The sequence below is a fragment of the Triticum dicoccoides genome, chromosome 3A (assembly GCF_002162155.2).
Source record: "Triticum dicoccoides isolate Atlit2015 ecotype Zavitan chromosome 3A, WEW_v2.0, whole genome shotgun sequence".
Classification (NCBI taxonomy): Eukaryota; Viridiplantae; Streptophyta; class Magnoliopsida; order Poales; family Poaceae; genus Triticum; species Triticum dicoccoides.
In genome coordinates this window covers 638792228-638797189 of record NC_041384.1, presented here as the reverse complement: position 1 = coordinate 638797189, position 4962 = coordinate 638792228, and the positions used below count along the sequence as shown (strand labels likewise).

General features: G+C 41.9%; 1 long non-coding RNA gene across 3 annotated transcripts; it reads left to right on the top strand.

The window, feature by feature from the left end:
- The first annotated feature begins 623 nt into the window (after positions 1–623).
- LOC119269809 lies at positions 624–4480 on the top strand. Of its 3 annotated transcripts, XR_005133725.1 has the most exons (6): positions 624–938; positions 2237–2491; positions 2626–2727; positions 3446–3583; positions 3883–3934; positions 4088–4480. It is a non-coding gene; the product is annotated as an uncharacterized LOC119269809 (long non-coding RNA). The 3 variants fall into 3 exon arrangements; XR_005133723.1 differs by having other exon boundaries at positions 628–2491; XR_005133724.1 differs by lacking the exon at positions 3883–3934 and having other exon boundaries at positions 631–2491.
- Positions 4481–4962: the final 482 nt, after the last annotated feature.

The window sequence follows — 4962 nt, the reverse complement described above, 5'->3', positions numbered from 1 at the left end:
TTTCCTTCGCGGGGAACAAAAGGCGTTTTAGAAAATGTTCAGGTTTCAGGAAAAAATAAAAGAGGGAAAATTGTTCTTTTTGAATGTTCGAGCTAAAAATATTGTTTAGAAATTTGCAAAAATATTCGCGTTCTAAAATATATTTACTTTTTCCAAAAAAAATCCTTTGCTCTTAGTATCTGGCGCGTCTGTTTGCTAATTTAATCTGTCCCGCTGTAACTTAAACGCAATGTCTTGTTTAGTCCAGTGGCTAGCATTCCGGTGTCTCCAGCGTGAGCTCTTGGGTTCGATCCCTTATGGTGCTTTATTTTTCACTTCGACTATTTTCACTGGCATGACCTGTTGGCACAACATACGCTAATGGGCCGGCCCATTGTGGCTCGGCTCCGTGCCTCATGCAATTTTTCTGGCAGAATCGGGACGAACGAGAAACGAAACGACGACGGACGAAAATAATCTGGGTCCCACGGTAAACCAAAATAATTAGAGAAACAATCCTCCTTTTAATATTCCTGAAATCTCAATGGAGATCGAGCGGCCGCGCTACGCGATAGCCCACGACAACCTCAACGCTCGGTCCATCTCTCTGCTGAAAAAAAAAGGAAAAACAAATCTGATCCAGTCCCGAGCCCCACGACCATTCTCCTCCACTAACCACCGCCGCAGCGCACCCCGCGTCCTCCCTCGTGCCGCCCCTCGACGACTCCAACTCGCCGTCGCCGAGCTCCCGTCGCGGCTGCCCACCGCCACCCCAGCAGGCATCGTGTATTTCGCGCAACCATGAGCCGCCACAGGAAGCAGTCTCCAACCTCCGATGCCGTCGCGGCTCATCTTCTGCCATGGCCAGACGCCTCTCCGCCGTCGAGCGCCGCTCCCCTCGACCCAGAGGATTTCGGCCGTGTAGGGGGCGTGTTGCATCCGCTGCTCGTCACCGGCAGGTACGGTCTTCGCCCTCCGTCAATCTCTCCCCATTGTCGTTTTCCGTCGTAGGGGATGCTCGGGGGTTGTTGATGCTTGTCGGCGGGGAGGTAGTGTCTACAGCACGGTGACTAGTAGTTCCCAGTAGGTTGCCATGATTTTTGTGTACAGTTTTGTCTCGGTGATTTTTCCTCCGGTTGTTTGTAGCTTAGATCTCGTCTCAGACAGGCGCATCTTCATCACGTAGGTACAGGGGAGGATCCAGTGCTGTTTTTGGTCAGTTTGATTCGGCGAAATAGGTTGATTTGACGTTTTCACCCCAAACCATATATGTGCATTTTTCGATCCCACTTTGATTTGTTCGATAAATTGGTAGATGCGGTATATCCACATTGTCGATTTCGGGTCATTGGCATTTTTTCTGCATAATTGCCATCGAGGCGCATCCAGTTGGCATGCGTATATGAATGAGTTGCACCAAAATAAGATGCAGTTGGCGTACCCGTTTGTCCCTGTGAGTATGTGCAACTTATATGTTTTTTTCAGTTGGCATGTGTTGTTCTATGAGTTGCACGAAAATAATATGTAGTTGGCGCACCTCTTTTTCCCCCTTTTGTCCCTGTGAGTATGTACAACTTATAGTTTTTTTTCAGTTGGCATGTGTAGTTCTATGAGTTGCACCAAAATAATATGTAGTTGGCACACCTCTTTTTCCCCCCTTTTGTCCCTGTGAGTATGTGCAACTTATAGGTTTTTTTCAGTTGGCATGTGTAGTTCTATGATTTGCACAAAAATAATATGTAGTTGGCGCACCTCTTTTTCCCACTTCTGTCCCTGTGAGTATGTGCAACTTATATGTTTTTTCAGTTGGCATGTCTAGTTCTATGAGTTGCACGAAAATAATATGTAGTTGGCACACCTCTTTTTCTCCCTTTTGTCCCTGTGAGTATGTGCAACTATAGGCTTATTTCAGTTTTGCCCAATTAAAGGACTGATATGTGCAACTAGTTGTTTGACTATGTACGCACATTTTTTGCGACAGTGGTTGATCCACTTTTGGATGCGGTTTTTATCCACTTTGTTGATTCTGGTGTTTTTGTCCTTTTTTCTGCTTTAATCACGATTTGAGTTGTATTCAGTTGGCATGTGTATATGTGTGAGTTGCACCAAAACAATATGCAGTTGGCTCATTTTGATTTTTTGTCTTTTTTTTGCCTTTGTGAGTGTGTGCAACTACATGCTCTTTAGTGTGCAATTGAAAGAAATGATATGTGCAACCAGAATGTTTTGGCTCTTTGTGCATAACCTGTTTTTGCAGTGAAAATGGATGCAGAAGGAGAAACCGGTAGAAGCAAAAGGAGGGGTAATTGGTGATGTTATTGTTTTTAGGAAGACTTTTTTGAGGAAGCATGTTTTGTGCTATGCACCTGTGCTCATTTTTTTAGTAATTGGTTCTATTGTTTTTTGTCACATGGAGGGGAATGTCGTGCAGCCTAATCGGCGGAAACGGAAAAGGGCTGCGCAGCGGATCTCTCGCAGTTCCGGCGGTGGGGATGAGGTTGATGAAGCTGAGGTAAGAATCTAGGTTAGCCTACACAGGTGTTTTCCCTCAGTATGAGAACTAGGCACTAACATTTGTAATGATGTTTATTCATTTTCTCACTAATTTTTGCTGTCCTGTTTTTTTCCTGTGTGTCATGCTTGTAGGCAGAGGCTGGTGACTAGTACCGAATTGTAAAATGTCAAAGATGCAAAGCGAAAGGCGCAGCAACTGATGTAGGTGGTTCATCCTCCACAGCAGCTGCTGAGGTATAATTCATATACATTTTTTTCTTTTGTAAATGTTCCCAGTAGAACATTAAATTGGTAGTAGATGGCAGTTCTCACCCCTTTTTGTTGATGCACATGAAAAATGAATGTAGCTGGCATCATTTATGTTGTTGGCAGTAATTTTTATGGAAGTTTATTTTATCTGAAAATGAATGTAGTTGGCATCATTTATGCTGGGTCATCTTCTTTTTCCCATGAAAATAATAACAGTTCATATGTAATGAATAGTAGTTGGCAACTTCTAGCCTTGCTTTTGCACATTTAATTGGTAGTAGTTGGCAGCTCTTTACTTTTTTTTGCTTTTTCCTGGCAGATGAAAATGTTTGTATTAGGCGGCACCTTATTCTTTTGATGCTGGCAGTTTCTTTATTTAAAGTTATATATTTACCTGAATCGTGTCCATCATGTAAATCCTATTCTATTTTTCTTATGTTCCCTCTTGTGTACATTGTTCAGATGTCCATAGTTTTTATGGAGTCCATACTTTTTATGTTGCTTTCTTGTTGTATTGGTGCAATTTATTTAGAGAACTACCAAGTTTTTGTTGTCAGATGGCTCATGATGTATTTGAGTTGGCACCCATTACTTATCCAGTTGCACAAAAACCACCTTGCTGTTTTTTTTATTTTCCCATTTCTGGCATGTTTGCTAACATGTTCTTTTTCTTTTTTCTTTTTTGGTGATCCTTGTGTGACAGATCCTTTATCTCGATGCGCTCGATGTTGATGTGGGAGTAAGTGTATGTGATGTCCGAGCTAATGCTTTCGATAAGAATCTTATCAGGAAGATTATAAAGAAAGACATGATATCTCCCAGTGTGTTTGGCAAGCTTCAAGTGAGTTGTCATTCTAATCAAATGTTTTATATTTGTTTGCACACATGCTTTTTTTCCTAGGTTTGCCGACAAATGATTTATGAAATGGTGTGTAGACATTTGATAGTTGCACGGAGACATGTGGTAGTTGCACAATTGCTATGCTTAGGTTGTCACCAGAGATATATGGTAGTTGCACACTAAGCACAGGGGTATGGTATTTGCAGATAGCTGCATGACAGTTGCATATAGTCACATCATAGTTGCACACTTGGTCACTTTAGGTTGGTCACAATAACTTTTTTTGGAGCTTTTTGCAGATACCTCCTGTGTGGCAGGCAGTCAGGTGTCAGGTGTCTATAGTCATATTTGGTAGGGAAACCTTACTTCCAACACCCAACTCACCCGTTTTTGCATAGAGTAGGGATGCTAGTTGCATACAGGATGCACTCAAGTTGCACAAAGTACCATAAAACTTGCACAATTTTGATTTTCTCAGGATTTTTCTCCATGTACATTGTGCAGGTCTCATAGGAGGGAAAATGACATGGCAGATCACTGCAAATTGAACATAATAGGCCAGGTCTGCTGATACTTCGAAATGTACTTCAAAAGATGATGACTACATCAATTGTTTGGCAATTATATTTGAAGGATATTTGTATAGCTATTGACCAGAACAGTTTTTGTTTTCCTCATTTGTGTTTTTCTTATTGGAGTGTTTGAACTCAGAACTACTCCCTCCGTTCCGAATTACTCGTCGCAGAAATGAATGTATCTAGATGTATTTTAGTTCTAGATACATCCATTTCTACGATGAGTAATTTGGAAAGGAGGGAGTATTTGCTTTTGAAGAACTTTTTTATGTATGGATATGTATTAGTAAATGTTTGTGTGCACACTTTTTTGCACATGTTTTATGCCCCCCCCAACCAAATTTTCTTGTTTTTTAGTTCAGTTTTTAATGCATAGAGTGTGGATACAGTTGGCTTCTGTAACTTGTTTAGTTGCACCAACTAGCATACTGATTTGCACATATTCTGTGCAAACACCCCCCACGCAATCCTTGTGTTGTCCAGTCTTCCCCAACTCTCTCCATGAATTGCTCGTTCAAGGTAACCAGCTAAAAGGGGCAATTAGCCAGTTCATGTGAAGAGGAAATGGAAGAAGAAGAAAATCAGGAGGCAGATGTCTCACTTGTTTTTTCTATCCTCCTGGTAAGTTCTTCAATCTTTGTCTCCTCATTTCCTTACAGCTTTTGATGGTTCCTTTGTTCTCCCCTCTCTCCCTCTCTTCTTAATTTTTTGGAGCCACCATGGCTTTTTCTGCCGATGGAGCTTTTCCCCTTGGGGTTTTCTTCTCCTTTCGTGGGGGAGAAGCAGATGGTGTGGGGTGGGGAG